The sequence below is a fragment of the Sus scrofa genome, chromosome 15 (assembly GCF_054392235.1).
Source record: "Sus scrofa isolate SSC_HxYL_T2T_F1_AM1 chromosome 15, Sscrofa_HxYL_maternal_Yorkshire_Landrace_v2.0, whole genome shotgun sequence".
Lineage (NCBI taxonomy): Eukaryota > Metazoa > Chordata > Mammalia > Artiodactyla > Suidae > Sus > Sus scrofa.
The window spans coordinates 134,032,889-134,047,446 of record NC_139397.1 but is presented as its reverse complement, the minus strand read 5'-3'; the positions used below and the strand labels follow the sequence as shown (position 1 = coordinate 134,047,446).

Sequence of the window (14,558 nt, the reverse complement as noted above, 5' to 3'; positions counted from 1 at the left end):
AAACAAATCAAACAAGTCCTAAAAGAAAATGTGGATGAATGTTTTTGTAACTTGAGTGTGGGAAAACGTTTACTAAATGTGTCTCAAAATCCATATGCAACAATAAAAGATTGATAAATTCTACTACATCAAATTAAGAAAGAATTGCATGGCCAAAAAAAAAAAGTAAAATCAAAAGAAAAATGACTCACCATGGGAAGGTATTTGCAACATGATGTGTCAGAGATAAATGTCTATCTCCCTGCCATAGAAAGTATTTTTAAAAATTGAGAAAGACCTCAAATCACCAATTTCCATTAAAATGATCCTTAAACATGAAAAATACTCAACAATGTTAGTGAAGCTGTGGAGAAACAAGCTATATTAGTTTGCTCAGGCTGCAATAACAAAATTCCACAGATCGGGAGGCTTAAACAACAGAAATGTATTTTCTCACAGTTGTGGAGTCTGTAAGTCCAAGATAAAATTGTTGGTGGGTTTTATTTCTTCTGAGGCCTCTCTCATTTGCTTGCAAATGGCTGCCTTCTCACTGTACTCTCATAAGTTCTTTCCTCTGTGCAGGCATATCCTTGGTGTCTTTGTGTAAACCAGTCAGATTGGATTAGAGTTTACCTTAAAATACTTATTTTAACTTAACCACCTTTTCAGAGGTCCAATTTCCAAGTATATTAACATTCTGAGGTATTAAGGGTTAAGGCTTCAATATACAAATTATGGTGGACACTATTCAGCCTATAACATAGGCGTACATATGTTGCTGGTAGATATTTAAATGGTATGTATAATCTATTTGGAGGGAAATATATCTAAATATCTAAAAAAATTATCTTTGACCCAGCAATATGACCCCCAAAACTTGACCCAGAAGCTAACCCTCGAAAACAAAAGGGATTTCCTTTAGTGGCTCAACTGTAATGAATCTGACTAGTATCCATGAGGACTCGTGTTTGATCCCTAGCCTTGATCAGTGGGTTAAGTATCTGGCATTGCTGTGAGCTGCGATGTAGGTTGCAGATGCAGCTCGAATTTGGCCTTGATGCGGCTGTGGTGTAGGCTGGCAGCTGTAGCTCCAATTCAACCCCTAGCCTGGGAAATTCCATATGCCACAGGTGTGGCCCTAAGAGAAAAACAAAACAAAACAAAACAAAACATGGACAATAACAAGGTTATTCATCACACTATTATTTGTAGGCATGAAGTAACAGAAACAATCTAAATACAATATATATAAAATATTGGTTAAGAAGCTACGATATATCAACACATCAGAGCAGCTATTTACAAAAAGAATGAGGAAGATCTCTATTAGTTATTCAGAGTCACTTACAGGAACTGTTTCTAATAAAGAATACAAAGTGAAAAAGAGTACAAATAGTAGGCTGTTCTTTATGTAAAAAAGGAGAATAAATAAGAAAGAATACACACACACGCTCGCACACACATGCACTCACACATATATACATATTATTGCAAAAAGAATGGAAGAATAAACTAGAAGCTACTGAAATGGTTTCTTGCATAACAGGTGTAGGACAGGATTGAGAAAATGATGGGGGTGGAAAGGAAACAGTGACACCTTTTACTAGTTTTGACTTTTAAATCAAAATAAAGTTATGTATATTTTAAAATAAAATGAAATAAACAACAGTACCCCTTAATGTGAACAAAAGAGAAGCAAATGAACCCTATGGTAAACCAGTTGATAACATAGTCCTACAAAAAGAAAGAATTAACCCAAGTAACTGAACACAGAACTCTGCTGCACATGCTCAGTGGAATATAGTCAAAGGGCAAAAAAGAATTGTAAAGAAATGTATACTTGGTAGATTTGTTGTTGGTTGTGGTCATGATATAGCAATTAATACACCACTTTGTCCAAATTTTACAACAGAGCAATGAGTCAATGTCAGATGTAATTAATCATGGGAGAAAGAAGCTAGACATATGGAATGTAGGAGATGAGCTCTCCGCACTGGATTTGAAGATATCAGAATGAACTCATGATTTAAACACTTTTGTTACTAGCTCTGTTCAATGGGGTATGAGGAAAGACAAGTTCAAGTTGAATCTGGAATATGTTATTGGCCCAGAAAGCAAGAAAATGGAAATATATCACATAAACAGAAGAGACAGCTTGAAGATGTTCCTACTGGCCAGATCAGGGGAAAATTAAGCATTAAAAGAATAATGATAAAGGAGTTCCTGCTGTGGTGCAGATGGTAAGGATCTGGCATTGCAGCAGCTGTGGCTCAGATTCGATCCCTGCCCTAGGAACTTCCATATGCCATGGGTGCGGCCAAAAAAAAAAAAAAGATAATGACATCTTTTGTTAAATCTAAAATAATGATATTCAAAAACAAACAAGCAAACAAAATAGAATGAGGGGAATTCTGTTGCAGCTCAGGGATAATGAACCTGACTAGTATCCACAAGGATGTGGGTTCGATTCCTGGCCTTGATCAGTTGGTTAAGGATCCCATGTTGCTGTGAGCTGTGGTGTAGGCTGGCAGCTATAGCTCTGATTCAACCCCTAGCCTGGGAACTAAGAGTTCGACCCTAAAAAGACTAAAAAAAAAAAAAAAAAAAAAAAGAAAGAAATGAGGCAGGAGGGTAAAGAAAAGTTATTTATAGAAGAATCCTAGTAGAATGTAGAAACAATAATAGAATTAGAAAATAAACATGTTGCTGCCATTGATGTAATGATTGATTTGGACAAGCATCAACAAAAGATACTAAAATCATTTGGAGAAAAGTTCTAGAGTAACAAGATATTTGTACAATCTTAAAGTTTAGCCTCACAAGTAACTGACTAATTGCAAAAGAAAAAAAGTAGTTTTTCCTACTTTGGAAAAAATCTGTTGGACATTATCTTAACCAGTAATGGAACATCATTACCCATAATGGGATAATCTGACATTATATACTTCCTGATGTGAGGCAATGAGAAAGACCCAATATCATTTATGCTATATTCTTGCCAAATATGTTAAATCAGAATTTAAACATAAGTCAACAACCAGAAAAATCCTAAATTTATGGAACTGGCTGTGGAAGAACTTGTCTGGTGCTGCAAAATTCTCACTGCCATGAAAGACAATAAAAAAGTGAGGGAATTGTTGATGAACAATAAAGGCACATTATGAATAGCTGTAATCTAACACACAAGATTTGATCTTTGATTGAAAAAATTAACCATTAAAGATAATTTTGGGTATAACTGGGGAAATTGACAGCTTATTTTATTTAAATAATATTATGTCATCAATGTTAAGTTTCTTGAGATTGATCATGGTATTTTGGATACGTAGGAAAAAGTCCTACAAGGAAGAAACTTGGAGTGGAAATAGGAAGATAAGATGATGAAACCAGGGGAATTGAAGACCTCCTTCTAAATATTTCTAAAGTATGAGTGGAATTTGAGGACCATTTGAACAATGAGAGAGAGAACAGACTTGAAGATAACATTGAAGTGTCTAGCTTGAATGAGAGGATAGGAAGTGGTCCCACTCACTAAAATTGCCAGGTGTGCATACTGAGTTGAGATATCAGTAAGATATATGTGGGGAAACTTTCATCATACCATTAGAAATTTATGTTTAAAAGCCAGGAATTTTAGAGGCAGAAATCCCAAACAGAAGTGATAGTTGAAGCCATTGTGGGAGATGAAATTTCTCAAGGGCATAGAGAATGGGATGACAGTGGGAAAACAGATGTTGGAAAACATCCACATTCCTTGAGGATCCTATTGTCCTATCCATTCTCTATGGATCCCATTCCAGAGAATCCAAGCTTTAAAGAACAAGGCTTCACTTCAGCTGGGAACATCTATGTAGCATCAGTGTGGTTCCACCAGGAAACAAAAGTCACTGAGATGGTCTGTGCCTTTAATAAAGGGATTAGTTCCAGTGGTGTCAGAAGCTTGGGGAAACAAAGAATTTGAGGCACCCATAGAATAGCAGGAGTGGGACACCATTACCACTTTGAGACCAAGGGGCAAGGGGAAGAAATAGTGTTCCTGGAGCCTAGTGTGGGACTACATAGTGGGAAATATAGACATAGAAGAACACTAAATGTGTTCTATTTGCTTCTGGAAAGACCAAACTGAAAAGTAAGAGAGAGGAAAGGAAATACCCCAGTCTCATTCACTTCCACATTTAAAAAATTCATATAATTCACATGAAATTTCACATAACATAAAAAATTGACATTTTAAGGTGGTTTTAGTATAGCCACAAGGTTGTGCAACATCACCAGTATCTAATTCCAGAACATTTCCATCATTCCAAAAAGAAATCCCATGCCCATATGCAGTCACTCTCCATTGTCTTCTTCCTCCAAGGCCTGGCAAGCAGTAATCTATTTTCTTTTTTTATGGCTTTGTCTATTCTAGACAATTCTTCATAGGAATAGAATCATATAAAATGTGGCCTTTTGAGTCTTTCTTCTTAGTGGAATGTTTTCAGGTTCATACATATCACTACTTCATTCCTTTTTAAGGATAAATAATATTCCATTGTATGGATATATCATATTTGTTTATCCATTCATCCATTGGTGGGTATTTGGGTTTTTCTCACTGACTTCCTGTTTGGACAGAGCCTCAAGGTCAACCAGGGCCTTCTCAGGTCTTCCATGAACATGGGCATGGCCCTGGGCTTAGGCCTAGCCTTCCCGCTTTCCAGGAGTAAATTGGAGCTTTTCCAAGCCCCTGTAGACAACTCATTGTTTTGTTTTCCCTTTTAAGCTTTTTGGTTTGTTTATTGCTTTCTCCGCATTGCCTCAAACAGTATCTATATTAAAACACTATCATGTACATGATTTCAATACATGCTCCATCCCCAGAGGCTTTCAGCACTGTAAGAGTTCTGAGATCAATGAAATAAAGACTTTGGAGTAAAATTAAACTTTTTAGTTGGATCTACTACAGAACCACGAGACAGGTCAAATGACTATTGTTCTTTGGGAATGAGTATTTGAAGGGGTTCCAGCTTCATTCTGCTCTGTCAGGTACCAGGAATGCAGGATGTTATTTTTCAAGGCTACCTCTACATGGGGGGAGTAGGCATGGGACCAGGGTAAGAGTTAATGCTCTTACTGAGATTCATTTGTTTTTCCTGAATAAAAGCTACTGGATTGTTACAAGTATTTGATTAATTTCCAAAATTCTGAAAAACTTGATTTGACAGTCTTTGCAAATTTTGGGGGTTGCTTTTATGGAGGGGAATTTTTTTGGAGGTCCTTACTCTGCTATTTTGCTGACATCACCTCTCACCCCTACTTTTTAATATCCTGTCAGTATCTTCCATTGGTCAAACTTCAAACATGCAAAGCCAGTTGCCAAGGGAACCTGTATAAAGCAATCTGTGGGAGATCAGATGGGAGCAGGGCAAAGAATAGATGGCAGAACATGGAATGGATCAGGGTTGAGTGGGCAATAATTAGTCCATCCTAGAAGAGCAATCAGGCTTCAATAAAATACAAGGTCAAGGACAATGGGAAACTATCTAGGCCTCAATAGAATAAATCAAAGTTTGTTCTTTGATACCTCTAGGTCAAACAGAAATAAACAATTTTGGCCAAGAAAACTTTTGGGTCTTTGGGCGAACAATAAAGCCCTACTTTCACCATCTTATAACCTTTGGACTCACTGTTTAACCCCATATCCTTAATATACCCTAAGGAAAACCTTTTTCAAACTAGCATCTGTTTTAGGAAGACTGGATGAAGACTTTTTTCCCTTAGTCTTCTGTCTCTCATATCATCAGATCTTATGAGAAACAGGGAAGAAAAACACGCAACAAATATATGCATGATGAGCATATTCTCCCTATTTTCCAGAGCTATATGATGGACATTTAAAACATGCTCACTTTTGGAGCTCCCGTCATGGCTCAGTGGTTAACGAATCCAACCATGAGGTTGCAGGTTTGATCCCTGGCCTTGCTCAGTGGGTTAAGGATCCATTGCCATGAGCTGTGGTGTAGGTCGCATATGTGGTTTGGATCCCACATTGCTGTGGCTCTGGCATAGGCCAATGGCTACAGCTCCGATTAGACCCCTAGCCTGGGAACCTCCATATGCCACGGGTGCGCCCCTAGAAAAGGCAAAAAAGACAAAATAAAATAAAATAAAATAAAATGTTCACTTTTTCAGTCATTTCAGAACATTCCTTTTGTTTTCAGCAGGCCTGAAGAATAGCTTGGCACCATCCGATGTAAAGTAATTCTCAACAGAAACGAAGAGCATTTTGAAAAGTGTGAGTCTCTACATAATACCTTTCTCAGAAAACAATTGTGCCTGTGGATAGAAAACTCCTGGTCTAGCAGGAGGGGAAACTTTGATGTGGTTTGCAAATTTGTCAGGTTCCAGAAAATAATCACTAAGGTACCACTTATCCAAACCATTTAAACTTCCTGTTCTGCTAGAATTCCATTGCTTCTTCTCTGCTTCCTGAGGGGTGTGTGTGTGTGAGAGAGAGATAGTTTTCATAGTTTAGGTAGTAAGGTTCAGCTAATTATTTTATATTTTGTGACTTGCATAGGGTTCCTGAGTGGGGACTCTGTTCCTCTGTGTTTGTCACAAAAGATCAATGCAAAGACCCTGCTTGATGAGGGCTGGGAATATTGTCTGTTAATCCGTGGATGTCTAGAGTTTCCACTGGGTCTCTGAATCATCCAACCACAGTTATTCTACTTCTACTATATACCTTGCTGTGAGAGATTTCATGAAGAAACTAGGCTCAAGGAAGAATTGCACAAGAAGGTGATTGATGACTTGGAGGAGGTGGTACATTAGTGATGCAAGCACAGGTCAGGATTAATCCTGGGCTTTCAGGCAAAACTGTGAAATTTCTCCTTATGCAGTGTTTCTCATCCCTTCTGCCATTTTCCTTTGCTCTGGCTCCCCACTCTCTTTTGGCATCCAAACTTCTTGGAATTTCAACAATTAGTGCCCTCTTGAATACACTTTCATAGTGTAAATTAAACAAGGAGGCCATTAGAATGAGGTCATTTTATTGCCTTAGTAGCCTATGTAAGTAAACCAAAGCTTAAGTCTGTAATGCCTCAAGGTTATGAAATCAAAACCTAAGGACAACCAATCACAAACAGCTAGCTAAGCTTTCCCAAATGATACAAACACTTAAGCTACAGCCAATCAAATAATTTCCTTGTTTGGCCTCTTTGTCTTCTCTATAAAAGACTTTACTCTAGCTCCTGCTGTTGGTGGCACTTCTAACCAAATACCACTTCTGATTGCCAAAATTGAATCAATTTTTGCTCAAACTCTTAAAAATCCAATATGCCTCAGATTATCTTTTAACACCAACATACTATATTTCAAAAATTCCCCTTTCCTTCTGGCCATTAATATCTGCTTATCTCATGTCCCTACTATATGAGAAAGCTAGGCTTACATACTAATATATGTCAAGATGACAAACACTGAAATAGAGTGCTATTATTTCTTCTAGGTAACACGTCCTATTTTTTTTTTTAATGGCAGCAATGTAGGGTCCTTTAACCCACTTCTCTGGGCGAGGGATCCAAATTGCACCTCCTCCACAGCGACCCGAGCCACTGCAATCAGATTCCTAACCCACTGCATGATAGCAGGAACTCCAGCATGTTTGATTTTTCAATGGCAGCTTTCAATTTTTAACTTGAAGAGGCAAACAATGAAAATTTCCAGGAAAACAGCCAGATATGTGAGATAGATATTTTATAGCTACCATACTACTATCTTACACTCTGTGCCAACTCTACACTAGACACTTTAAATACAGAGACCATTCAATCTTCAGGATAACCCTGAAGAAGGGTATTATTATTCCTAATTTGTAGGTGATAGATAGACCTTGTTGCTCATGAAGATGAGTGACATAGATAATAAAAGGCAGAGGTGTGTTTTGGCCCCAGGTCAGTTTGATTTCAAACCTTTGGTACCCTTCCTATGAGAGCTCCATTGGCTGGAGGTAATTCAGACTGAACAACTCGTGTGGGAACAATATGGTGGGAATTCATGTACTTGCTGTCATAACATCTCATTTTCATTCTAGTCAAATAGGCAGTCTCTTCCCACACCAGAACCTTCTTCTTCAGTCTAATTTTTATTTTTATGTATTTCAAATTATTACTTTTTTTCTGTTTTGAGAATAAATTAACAAGCGAAACCTCAGCCCTTTCTCTTTTGATGGTTTAAGTTACTCGGGGACCAAGGAGGAACAATAAAAACTACTGTTCTGCTGGAAATTGTACTTTCATGAGTTTTGAAATTAGTGAATGTTTAATGGCTAGGTAGCTCAGTGTAGAGATCTGGATGAAATGAAGGGGCATAAATAACACAGTGGTCTCAATGGAAAGGCAGAAAAACACCCAATGCCCTTCTTTTTTCCTCCATATGTTGTGAGTTGTGAGACTCAAGGGAAAGACACAGTGTGCCTTGAGGGATGTGAGGGAAATGTGAGCTCCAGGAATGATGTTTATGAGCTCTCTGATCTTAATGAAACACCAGGTTGGAAATGGGGTGGGCACGAGTTAGGAAATTCTAAGGTCTGGCTTGTGGTACAGGGAGGATAGTTAACTCCTGATTACTTGTGAACAGGGTATCTGTGAACAGGTCAAGAACCCCTGGATGCTTCTCCTACTATGTATCCAGTTGGGCAAGAAAACAGGGACAGGTGAGCTAGAAATTTTTCTCTGTCTCTCACATATTGGTGAGATTCAGGCCCAGGCAAAGAAGGGATTATATGTTTGAATTTCCCTTTAATTGTTACAGAGAAATCAAAAGCCAAAGTTGGATAACAGTTGCTTGCCTATTAGTTAGGATTCTTCTTTCATCTACTGCTGACTGCTATAGATAAATTAGTTGGTCAAAAGTAGTCTTAATTTCCACATTAGGTTTGAAGTAGTCCAAAGATACAACTGTGGAGGAGCATAGGGTTTGCATGAAATTTGGTCATATTTTGCAAATGTCCCCATAATCCATGCCATTAGTGTATATAGCTTATTATGCTCTGTTTGCCTTTACAGGACTCTGCTTCCTGATATTTTTCTCTTTTCCATCATCCTCCACTACTGCTTACAAATAAACAGTATCTCCTATACATTTAGACTGTGGTGGAGAGGAAGAGAGCCACAGAGGGATGCAGGGTAAGGAGAGGCTAGCCGCTGGTGAGAACATGGAGGCTCAGTGCCAGAAACCCACACAGTGCTCAGTATGAAGTTGCAATTGGCTCTCAGTCTGTATTTGTTGACTTTTCAAAAATGGTGGTCCCTGGATCTCAGATTATTGGCAAAAACTAAATACAAGGTGGGGCGATGTGTCTGACCAAAGTTAGAATTTGTTGGCTGTGGCAAAACCTGAGGGCAAACTTGAAATCCCATCTTACCCCCCCAACTAAAGCCACTGAAAATAGTTTCTCATTATGGTTTCTGAGATTCAAAGAAAAGACGGCTCCAAGCGGTTTAGTACACAAGTTTCAGAAGGCTCATGGGCATCCTGTGATTCCCACCAAGCTGGATTTTGATGGGTTAAGTGTAAGTGAATCAAGAGCATAAGGATTAAATTTCCTCTCCAGTACACATGGGTTTTAAATGAAGGGGAAAATGTGCTTGGGGCACAATGCATTTATTTGCCAAACCCCAAACACTCAAAAAATAGTTCAAGATGTCTCAGTAAATCCGGCCAGTTGCCCAATCCCCCTCTCCTTTGAGGGACTGTACATATATAGGCTGATATAGAGTAATGCCTGATTTTCTGGAATTCAAGTTTTAGATCTGGTCTCTGGTGCAGATAACTCTTCATTTCCAGATGGCCTAGTAGTAGAGTTTTAGTACTCTTTTCTCCAAAATATGACTTAAAATTTCCCCAGTCCTTCTCCCCTCATTCAATGTCCACTCAAGTATATACCCTCACGAGGTGAAGAGAGTTTGTATTAACCAAAAATCAATGTCTCAGGAATTCCCTTTGTGGATCAGTGGAAATGAATCTGACTAGCATCGACGAGGATGTAGGTTTGTTCCCTGGCCTTGATCAGTGAGTTAAGGATCTGGCATTGCTGTGAGCTGTAGTGTAGGTCCCAGACATGGCCTGGATCCTGCATTGCTATGTCTGTGGTGTAGGCCAGCAGCTGTAGCTCTGATTCAACCCCTAGCCTGGGAACCTCCGTATGCCATGGGTGTGACCCTAAAAAGACCAAAAAAAAAAAAAAATCAGTGTCTCAAATATTTAGATCAAAGGCATTTATGTTGTCTCCCATTTACACTTGGTAGCTGACCAATCACAATTTGCTGGTCTGAGGTGAGAGACCAGTAAAAGGTGAAAAAGTGGCTCATTTTATCTGGATCTAAATCTAAATCTAAATCTGTTTAATAATAGAGGTTAAAGCAAGAAGGGGCTAGATGCATATGAGTTGGTGGTTCCTTCAGGCATCTGGTGATGAAGAAATGGGAGAGAGGATAAAAGCTAGAGGGAAGATGAAGTCCAAGAAAACTGCTGACTTGACATGTAGCAACCAGATGGGAACAGATGGTTCCACCAGTCTATTCCTTTCAGCCAATTTACATGATTAAAAGTAAGGATGAGAATTTATTGTTCCTTTTCACAGGTGGATTGGATTGTCTTAGGTTAAACTTGGTGTATTGCAACAACACACTGATCACATCTGAATCTACTGTGGTCCTGCCTGGCTACCCACTGCAGTGTTGGCACAGTTTAGATATAAAGCGGGTATGGGAGGTGAAGGAGAGAGAAGATGTTTCCAATTTATAAGCCGGCTATTAGGCAGATTGAAGCATCATTTCTGGAAATGGAGAAAGGGGGTAAGGTGATGATAGACAAAGATGGTACCTTGAAGACAATATTGGCAGGGCATATTCATTTTGAAGATGCCTACATTCTGGTCATAGTTTAAAAAGCTGTTGTAATTTAAATCACATAAATGGAAGAAGCTGTCCTAAACCCCCATTCTACTTTCTAAGAAAAGTATCTCCTTGCTACAGTTAGTATAGTACAGAAAAATACAAGCAAGTTAAAATTTTACGGTCACTTAACACTCCTAACTTCTTGCTTCTCCTGACTTCTTATTTCTCTCTGTTCCTTGAAATTTCCTATGTCTTTATCCATTCCCTAAAACATAGAACTAGGCTTCTTTCTTTAATTTTAGTAACAATGACAAAATATTTATATTAGGCCTTCATTGTCCCCCCCCAATCCATAGATTTCCATAAAATCTTCTATATATACAAAGCATTTGATGATACTTCCATGCTGTTAATATTCCTGTCTAAGCTTTACTTTATAGTTCATAGATACAGCCATCATTTTATTTTATTTTTTATTTTTTTAAAAGTTTTATTAAATTATAGTTGATTTACAATGCCGTGATATTACTGCTATACAACAAGATGGTTTGTTATACATATACACCATCCATTCTTTTTCAGAATCTTTTCCCATGTATTATCACAGTATATTGGGTAGAGTTCTTTGTGCCATACAGCAGGTGCCCAATGGCCAATCATTCCATATAACATCATTTTTAAATGACTGCCGAAATATAAGACCTGATTGACTTCCTTGATGAGATGCCATTTATTCCCAAGTATGTACAAATAGGGAAAAAGAAGAGTGAAGTTACCATTGTTATGAATATGTACTGAATCTAGGTAATTCTGTAGTTAATGGGCAAAGTTAAGAAGAGAAACCAGAGAAACTGGAGGATATCAGAGACAGGAGAGGAGAACTGGGAAAGAGTAATATGGGAGGCTAAGATGGAATAACTTTCAAGTGAGTACCAGGACAGCAAGCATTTTGATCAACAAATAGCATAAGAAAAAGAGGTCTCAGGTCTTAGGTAGGTGTATAAATGACTGCACAGCTGACTGTACACCTTGCTTTCCAATAAATAGGGGTCCACTGGGAAGATGCCAAAGCTGGGATATGATAAGTGAGCTTCCAGGAAACTTGGAAGTGGTAAGTGTTCATTAAACCATCCTTGCATTTTGGATGGTCAACTGAATAATGAATTTGTTAGGCTAGAGAATGATACTAAACTAAGAGGCTAGAAAAAAAGCAAAGGTAACAGGAATAGAAGACACAATTATAAAGTATTACGAATTAAGAAAAAAGACAAGAACTTGGTGATCTAGAAGGGGTGGAAAATCAAACTAAGTTCCTTGAGGGTCCTAAATCCTCTTCCTCCAATGAAAGGGAAATGACAAAGCATTCATGAGGCTGCAAAGCTTGGTGAATATGTGCTAGAGCCAGAAGCTATGCCAGGTGATTTCAAAGGTGATATTTTATCTCATGCTCAAAACAAGTCAATGAAAAAGGTTTGATGATTTTTTTCAATTGATAGTTGAGGAAGCTGAGGTTTGTAAGGATGAGACTTGCCCAAGATAAAATAAGTCATGAGTATCTGATCTGGACCTGGAATGTAGAGTTTATACTGCATGTTTCTCTACCATGCAACACTTGTTATTTCATGTGAAGGATATTTCCATGGTGCTACTGAAAAAGAACGAGGCTTTAAAGAAAAGAGAAGGTTAGGGAACTGGTTGCTTATCCCTTCCTTTAGATGTTCAGGACTGTTGGTTCTCACAGGACCTTATTTCTGAGTTCTATTACTCGTTCTGATATAGTCCAGCTGTGCAACCACAGACAACCATGTGGCCATTGAGGTGTCAGTTTCCTCGTCTCTAAAATAGACAGAACTGAATGTTTTCTTGAGCCCTTGACTCTTTGACATTCACATTCGCAAAGATCTTGGGAGTTGCTGCTCATCTGCCAGCTTTGAGCCTATGGTGTTTCAGAGGCAACAAAACAGAAAGAGAAGGACAAGAGCACATACTTGTTCCTGGAATAACTGGGCAGTAAATTGGGGAAACCTGACTCTTATCTCACCACACATTCCTCTTTGATTCTCTGTATGTCCACTGTGAGTCCATACCCAGAGGTCCTCATTGTCAGTGGCCATTCAGCCAATCCTTTCGAAAGTTTGTCAACCTGGGTTTAAAATGTTACCTTCTCCCTAGAGAGGTTTACTCTTTAATAATTGACTAATAGTAAATAGAAGTTAAAGATTTAAAAAAGTAAGCCAATGGATTTTTTAAAATGCTAGTTTCATGCCTATGTTAAAGAATGGCATCAAGGAGATGGTTGCAGGGGAAGATGCAGTAATTAGAAAGAGACTGCCGTGATCAAACTTAAGTCTGAATTGAAGGAGGAGGAAGGGACCCAGGAGCCTGCCTGGAGCACCTCCAAAAGAGCAGTTGGAATGGCGTACAGCTTTTCGATTCTTGAACTCTCACTTATGCCCACCCTGCCTTGTGCATTTCTCTTCTGCTTGTGCTCCAACACTGGGCAGGTCATTTGAACCAAAAGTTCCACATCCCAGTTGTATGACTTATTATTTGTGTAATTTCTGAAAGCAAATTTTCCTCTCTCAGCCTTAATTTTCTCAAATCTGGGAATTGTTTTGAGGAGTAAGATGACTCTGCAAAATTGCCAGCATAGTGCCTGCCATGTGCAAGGCGTGCAGGGGACGGGTTAAAGAGCACCGAGTCTGGCACTAGACAGTCTGAGTTAGAGCCTGGGTGCCTTCATTTACTAGCTAAGTCAATGTGAACAGGTTAATTAACTTTCCCATGCCTCAGTTTCCTTCTTTGCAAAGTGTTGCTGATAAAGGCACCCACCCCATGGAGTCATCAAGAGTAAATGAGTTAAAATGTGGTTAGGAGAGTGCCTTGGTCTTAGTGAGTGGTGTACAAGTGTTTGTTCTCATTGCTGTTCTTTTTTTTTTTTTTTTCATTGCGGGTTTTAAACAAATTTATTAGTTCTTTAATTAAACAGATTGTGGGACATGATATTCTTTCACATGTTCTCTTGAAGATTTTGCAACTTTCTTGCATAAAACATGAACATCTTCTTAAAATAAGCATTTATAGGAAGGTCATTGCTGTTCTTCTGCAATCTATTCTCTGGTAGAAAAACTACTGGCCAGTTGGTTCTCACTCATCATTCTAGCCTACACTCAACTTGCTATAGGCAAAGGCCATTTCATTTGTTCCCCTGGTATGACACAAAGATGCATAATGACAGGATGACTTAGGTCTCTTGTCTCTACAGTTGGGGGAGTCAGGAGAAAGGCTCTCAGATCTTTGCTTGTGTCTGTTAGTGACTTACAACTCACAGTGTGTAAGAGCCAGAGCTGTCCCATTCCCCCACTCCCCCCACATAAGTGAGCCACAGAGAGGAAGGCTCCCTGAGATTCTGTCACACTCTGGGTTTACTGTTTGCCTCCTCAGAGCACCCATGTGGATTTAAATTACAGCTCTGCAACCATTGCACAGCTTCCAGGGCATCCTTCAGATACCTGCTAAGCAGTGGGGGGTCTGAGATGGAAGAACATGGATAAAATCTGCAAGTCAGCAGCTTTAAGGAACCAGACAACACTGAGAAGGGGGCCAGTCTGCGGTCCAGAGACCCCTCCCCTGCCAACCAAGGCACCAAAGAGCCAAATAGTGAATTGCTCACAAATATGAATAACGGTGGGAGGG

At 38.9% G+C, this 14,558-nt stretch overlaps 1 long non-coding RNA gene across 1 annotated transcript in view; it reads left to right on the top strand.

The window, feature by feature from the left end:
• Positions 1-14,558, top strand: part of LOC146396137 (uncharacterized) — a 569,893-nt gene that overhangs the window by 273,268 nt on the left and 282,067 nt on the right. Inside the window, exon 3 of the long non-coding RNA XR_014830104.1 lies at positions 11,910-11,973. This is a non-coding gene — a long non-coding RNA (uncharacterized LOC146396137). The remainder of the gene's footprint in view (positions 1-11,909; positions 11,974-14,558) is intronic.